Here is a 7,995-nt window from a genome sequence, read left to right on the forward strand (position 1 = left end):
GATCATGAAAATATTATGAAGATAATGTATTGTATTGTATCTTATTACAGGTCTCCTCCCAGCTTGAAAGAACTTCGGATCCTCATGATAAAGCATTTCACCCGACATCAAAAAAAAGATTAACGACCTCATGCTTTAGGGGGAAACTATTATAGACATTTTTGGGCACTGCAACCCCAAGCATAAAATGTCCATAAACCAAGGGCTCCTAAGTCCTTAAAAGTGTTGTTCCAACCCCTAAAGGAACAAGGTCAACTGATTACAACTTCTCCAAGAAGTTCTCCATGAAAAACTACTCAGAACTGGTCAAAACAGGATCAGTTCACCTGTTCCATAGGAAAAGTGCGTTGCATCTCACCTAAGTACACTCTATGGGTGCGTTGCATTTCAAAAATCCCTTCTATGGGGTGCGATGGGCGAGAAGAGACAAATGGCAGTGTCAATCCGCGAGGTGGACAGGCATGGAATCTTCCAGAAACTTCTCCTGTGACACTTGCCTCTCTGAATTCGACCAAGGATGAGTAAGAGATCATCAATCTCCAAGTGGAAGCAAGAACTATCAGAGGGAAGACACTAATCAAATCACAAGCTAACTCATCTCCCTTACAGATATCTATATATGGATCCCTCATCCCAGAGATCTGGAGGCTGGAATTTTGCATCTTGTAAGGAATTGTTGTTGGTTTCTTGAGGCAACATCATAGTGTTGGGTGATCTAAGCTTTGCATGAGGTGAAGAAGGGCTTACTTGCTGAGAGGATGATGCTGGGTCAGAACAACTGGTTGTAACTCTCTTGACTCTTTCTTGATTATCAATAAAGCTATTCAAGTTTTCCTCCGTACTCTTGTGTAATCTATGTTTTGTGCATTTGTATGGTCAATTTATATCTGATCCTAGATTTTTTATGATAATAGATCCGTGTTCTCGTATAGTGTTATGCTGCTTTGATTCTACAGGTACTCCGTGAAGCTGGGTATACAAGGAATCGAGTAGCAAAGGACTATCAGAAGAGAGAGGAATCGAGCAAGGAACCAAGTGCAAGACAGAGGTTGGTCTCCTTTGTTCTTCTATCATCTATCTTTCATAAAGGAAAACTAAAGTAGTTTTACTTTGTTTGTTTCTAAGGTAGCTACCACACCTTAGTGGGATTAGCAGTTCCGCATAGACACTTTTCCCTGTAACAAGTGGGTCTCCCCTTTTGTGTTAGTTCCCAAGAAAAATGGTAAGTGGAGGTTTTGTGTCGATTACAGGGAGTTGAACAAAGCCATGAAGAAGGATCATTTTCCTCTACCCTTCATTGACCAAGTGCTAGACATCCTGGCAGGGAAAAGGTTTCCCTCTTTCCTAGATGGATTCAATGGGTATAGCCAAATCCAAATATGCCCAAAAGACCATGATAATACCAAATTCACCTGTCCTTGGGGCACTTTTTCTTATAGGGTCTTTCCTTTCGGCCTATGCAATGCTCCTGCCACTTTCTAGAGAGTAGTCTTGAGTATTTTTTCCGAATTAGTCCATGATGCGGTGGAGATTTATATGGCTGATTTTACACGTTATGGCTGTGATTTTCAAGAAGCGTTGTCTAACCTAGGCAAAGTACTACACAAATGCATTGAAAAGAACCTGTCTCTCAGTCCTGAAAAATGTGAATTCTTAATGACTACAGGGACCATGCTAGGTCATTCAATATCTCAGCAAGGACTGCAGGTGGACCCAAGAAAAATAGACATCATCCAAAGGGTCCCATCTCCTCAAAAGAAAAGAGATGTCAGAAGTTTCCTAGGGTTAGCTAGATACTACCGAAGGTTCATAATGGACTTCATAAAGTTGGACTCTCCTTTATTTGGTTTGTTGGCCAAAGATTTTGAGTTTATACAGTAAAAAAGTTGTTAAGAGGACTTAGACATTCTAAAGGATAAGTTAACCACTGCACCAATTTTCCGAGGCCCAAATTGGTCCCTCCCCTTTCATATTCATGCTGATGCCTCACACAAAGCCATAGGAGAAGTCCTAGGTCAGGTAGATGAAAAAGTTTCTTATGCTATCTATTTTACTAGTAAGAACTTGTCAAAGGCTAAACTAAATTTTACAGTGATTGAAAAGGAACTCTTGGCTATTGTGCATTCATTAAACAAATTCAGGCATAACATTACAGGCTATCAAACATTTTTGGATATTAGCCATGTTGCAATCAAATATTTAATGAAAAAACTAGATGTGAATGCTTGAATTATAAGATGGTTACTTTTATCACAATAGTTTGATCTAACCATTGTTGATAAGCCTGGTAAGGAAAATGTTGTTGCAGACTTTTTATCTAGGGTAAATGTGCCTGCAGGTGAAGAAGGAATGGTGGATGACCAGTTACTAGACGAGCACTTGTTTGTTATTTTAGTTCTGTCTCCATGGTTTGCCAATATAGCAAACTATTTGGCATCAGCATAATTCCCACCAATCTTGTCCTCCAAAGAAAAGAGCAAGATATTCAAGAAAACCACCCCCTTCACTTGGATTGGGGGAAATATTTTCAAACTTGGCACAGACCAAATCTTGAGAAGGTGTGTCAGGGAAGAGGAAGTCTTTAACATCCTTCTTACCTATCATTATGGGCCTTGTGGAGGTCACTTTGCAGCAAAGAGGACATCATTCAAAGTGTTACATGCAGGCTATTATTGGCACACTCTTCATCAAGATGTGAAAAAGTACACTAGTCAGTGTGATCGGTGCTAGAGGATGGGAAGGCCTACTCCAAGAGATGAAATGCCTCTGTAGCCTCAAGTGAGTTTCGAGCCATTTTCCAAGTGGGGCATGGACTTCATTGGCCTATTAACCCTCCTTCAAAGAAAAAACAATACATTATTGTGTGCACTAATTATTTGACTAAGTGGGCTGAAACCAAGGCAATTAAGGCAACAACAAAAGAGAAGGTTGTTCAGTTCCTAAGGGAGAATGTATTCTACAAATTTGGTTACCCTAGAGAGATGGTCATAGACCAAGGTGTTAGGTTCCCATTTTGTCTATTTTTGACTGTATATTTTGCCATTGTATTACCCTCTTCAACCCTTAAGTGAAAGCCTTTGCTAAGTGTTTTGGCTTAATCACTCCAAAAGGTACAAAATAAATTTCCTCATTACTACATGTTTAATTATTTAACACGTAATCATGCTATCTTTATAATTATTTCCTGAAGTTGATTAAAGTGTTGACTAATTGCTGAAACTACCTAACTTGCAGGATCACATTCTGCCGTTGCTGAAACAGCGGAAACAGCGCAAACTGTGAAGCTGAAATAGCAATAACAGCATGAACCTCGATGCTGAAACACCACGAATAGCATGCACACTTTGAGGAACAGTTGGGATTTGCGTAACAAATCTGCATCGGCAAAAGAGTCTGACCGATTACTATATTGGTTGTAATGATCATGATCCTCATGGCTGTAACAATATTTTGTTATCAAGAACTGGCTTTCTTATTTTTGGTACAAAAGGGTTGAAACCGAATGTATGAAAATCTGTTGTAATAGATGTCTCCTTTATAAAGAGGAGACATCTACATTAGAGGGGGGGTAACAACTTGTAACACAGAACTGGTAGTGAAGTGATGAGACTGAATCTCTTTCTATAATATGGTTTATTGGCAGATGAATACAATTCTATTCTGAGTATTTTATTTTAATTTCTGTGTTCTGGGGAATCTTGTGAGAAGGACAGGGCCCACCTTCATCACAAGATTCACCCATCTTCTTTCTGTTGTGTGGTGTGTGTGTGTGATTTCTATTTAATTTACAGTTACTGCTTCTAATGATATTTACTTTTGCTGAAACTCTGTTTTCCTTTTAGCTGATTGATGTTGCATATGAGTACCTCACCGGTGATTAGGATTCACAGAGTGTATGCGTGAACTGGACAACAGAGGCAGGTGCTAAAAGTCCTTACTCTGAGGATAGGGTCCTGATCCTTTGTTGCAGGACAGCGATCACTTCCTTTTGCAGATTTGTTTCTTTTAAGTTATTTGTTCTTACTTCATTTTCTGCAATAGGCTGTAACCACTGTAACTGTTGTAACACAGAGTAGGGATTTCATAAGATAGTAGACTGTTTATACTACAGCTTTTAATACCATTAAGATTGAGTACATACAGTACGTAGTCACCTTTGGAATAATCAAACTTTCCCGGGTTGATAATTAATGTGGCACTCGACTGTTTTATCATTAACAATTAAAGTGACCAACATTTTGGCGTCGTTGTCGGGGAAGGCGACTAAAGATTTTAAGAGTATTAACATTTTTCTTTAGAAATGCAGGATGCATGAGAGGACACAAGAAGGTTAACCATTTAGGCGGCAAAGGCAATGGAGGAGGAAGAAAAACTTTTATTGACGATATTATTTCAAAAGCTGAGACATCCCAGAGGTTAAGCTCTCGGAGGCCATAGACCCAACACTCTTCCCAGACAGATTTTCAGACAGAGGAAGTAGTGGGGCCAGAGAGGGTTATAGGATCATCAGAATATAATAAGGAACTGATGGAAGAAGACGAACGATCAGTGGAAGAACCAATAGAGGAAGTTAAGGTGGAGGAACCAGTGCAGGACATTGAAATTCCAACAGAAAATTCTGAAGACCGGGCAAGCACATCAGGAAAACAACCAATGGAGGATAAGAATGAAGGAATTTTCGGTGGAGGTCGCAGAATAGAGGGAAGGGGAGAAAATTCTCTCTCCACCCTAGAATTCCCCATTGGAGATCTCCCCAGAGGAGCAACTCCTATGAAGAATATCCCACTTTCGGCATTACCCAATTTCGATGGGTTATCCATAGAAGATCCCAATGAATTTCTTTTTGAATTTGATATACTGTGTAGAAGCTATGACTATGTTAATTCTACTCAGAAATTAAAATTGTTTCCAGCCACATTAAAAGGGAACGCATTAAGATGGTTCATGAGCTTGGGAGCTCATGTGATTACAACATGGGACCAGATGAAGGAGAAATTTTTGGCTAAATACCAAGATTATTGTCGAATAAGAGAAAGGAAGGAGGAATTATTCAAGATGACTCAGAAGGAGGACGAAAGTCTAGAAGACTTTGTGGAAAGGCTACAATATAACTTACAGCGATTTGATCATCCTGATATGAGTAAGGATATTCTCAAGTCAATACTGCTAAGAGGGGTATGAGATGATTGTTTAGATATGTTAAATATGCTTGGAAAAGGAAACATATCTAAGGAATCCTATGATGAGATTATCAATCTCTGTAAAAGATGTTCGAGAGGAGCAGCAAGCAGACGAAAGAGCAAAGACAGTACATACTCAAGAGTCTATAAATCAGCAAGTGGAGGAGCAACACGGGCCGAAATAGGTAACTTACTTGAAGAATTTAAAACTGAAATTTTAAGCTCTTTTGCTTCACAAATTGATACCTTGCAGGTTAAAAAGAAGCAGGCAGAAGCAGAAGCTGCTTTGGCTATTTTCTGCTCTAAATGCAGGGAGAAACACCCACTAAGGGAATGCCCCCTGGATAAGGTACCAATCTGCACTATCTGTGAAAAGGACCATGAGACTCAACAATGCCCTTCTTTGCCAGGAATAAAGGCAGCACTGCAGCCAACTAAAGAAGAAGCTGAAGCAGTGTACCTCCTCACATAGAGAAGACAATGGCAACCACAAGGACCAGGTACAAATTCTAACATGTCGTTTAATCGTTGGAATAATCATCCTCCTTTTCAAACAAATTACCCACCCTTCAACCAAATGCAGTACCCACACCTTAACCAAATGAATTTTCCACCCATGCAGCAACCAAGCCCTCCTTTTGTTGATCCTACGATGTGGAATCCCTGGGCTTTACAACAAACCTATTTTAATCAATGGAACCCGAATTAGACAGCTCCACAGATCCCATTTCCAAACCAATTACCTCAGTATCAACAATCTCTCTCCCTACCATCAAATGCCCCACCTAATAATCAGAGAATAAGACCTCAGCTGCCTGTACAACCTAACCCCAACCCAAATGATAATGAAGCTCTGCAAGTAATTGATGTTCAAAACCAACTAGTTTCCCCTATGCAATGCAATGACATTCATTTACACTCTAGAAGAGTACTTGAACCCATTATTGATGACATTACTTCCGATTCTGATAAAGAAGAAATCGGAAAAGAAAAGTCACCTAATGCTGAAACAGTTGGATCATCTTCTAATAACAATGCTGAAACAGTTGAAACATCCTCTAAAAAGACTGCTGAAGCAGCAGAGCCACCATTCCCTGAACGTTTGCCTCTTACCAAAACACTTGAGCCACCTGCTTTTAATATGTTAGGAGAGCTGCAAAATTTATATATTAAAATTCCACTCTTACAAGCACTAAGAGATGTACCGATTTATTCCAGAACTATTAGAGATATTTGTATTAAGAAACAGGGGAGAAAAGCTAAAGACCTCCTCACAGTTCATGTGATCGGTGATCTAGCTACTCTAATGTCAGAAAAAAATCCCCCTGTGAAATATGGTGACCCTGGTCACCCTATAGTCACAGTTCAGGTTGGTAAAACCTTTGTTTCTAAAGTGTTGGTAGATCTGGGTGTTGCAATAAACATCATGACACTTGAAACAACACAGTTACTGCAGCTAAAAAATTTTATTAGGGAAACCCCAACCATTGTAGAGATGGCTGACCGCTCCACAATCAAACCTGAAGGAGTCACTGAAGACTTGATAATTTCAGTCGAATCTTGGAACTACCCAGCTGATTTTGTGGTGTTACAGACCAAAAATAAGTTGGGGGGTCATCCATTGATTTTAGGGAGACCTTGGCTGGCTACAGTAGATGCCTTCATTAGCTGTAGGTCAGGTTCAATGAAAATTTCTAATGGATGTGAAACCACATAGCTTACTCTGTACCCTCATGCCACACCTATGATTAACAATGATAATTCAGTATGGTTAGATTATGAGGATGATGAGACTCAACCCATTTTCACTGACGGACAAGCCCTAACTTTTAAAGATTCAACCGAAGATGAATTAATTAGTAGTTTTATTTCTGAACCTTCTTCGGTTAACTCTGAAATACATGATCACTTGACTTCAATCTTGGAATCTGAATCACAACAGAATTTTAAAACTGAAGACTTATCTCAGACATCAGCTGACATCCCCTCCAAAAGTATAGCAGTCGAAATCGAGCCTGGCAAAACATTAAATATAAACCCTAACTTAACAGATGTTGAAACACAACAGTTAATGAAGTTACTCCACGAGAATAAACAAGCATTCGCATGGGATTACACAGATATGAAGGGAATTTCTTCTGAATTATGTACTCACCGAATTTATATTAAAGAAGGATCTCGCCCAGTCTGCCAACCCCAACGATGAATGAATCCCAATTTAAGGGAAATTGTGAAAGAAGAACTTCAAAAATTGTTGAATGCAGGATTCATATATCCTCTATCGGATAGTGAATGGGTTTCACCATTAGTAATAGTACCTAAGAAAAATGGAAAATGGAGAGTGTGTGTGGATTATAGAGCTCTGAATAAGGCTACTCAGAAAGATCATTTTCCCTTACCATTTATTGATCAGGTGCTGGATAATTTGGCAGGTAAGAGATTCTTTTCCTTTTTGGATGGATTTAGTGGTTATAATCAGATCAAGATTGCACCCCAAGATCAAGACAAGACCACTTTTACTAGTCCATGGGGGACTTTTGCCTATAAAGTTCTTCCATTTGGACTATGTAATGCCCCAACAACATTTCAAAGGGCGGTGATAGGAATTTTTTCTGATATGCTTAATGATTCCTTAGAAATATTTATGGATGACTTTACTCCTTATGGTGTGACTTTTGAAGATGCTTTACAAAATCTTGAAAAAGTACTTAAACGGTGTATAGAAGCACATCTTGCCTTAAGTACTGAAAAATGTCATATGATGATGAATCAAGGTATTGGTTTGGGACACTTCATTTCATTCCTAGGAATTCAA

This window comes from Pinus tabuliformis, chromosome 2_2, assembly GCF_031772625.1.
Source record: "Pinus tabuliformis cultivar Carrire ecotype Pingquan chromosome 2_2, CPIR1, whole genome shotgun sequence".
NCBI classification, from domain to species: Eukaryota; Viridiplantae; Streptophyta; class Pinopsida; order Pinales; family Pinaceae; genus Pinus; species Pinus tabuliformis.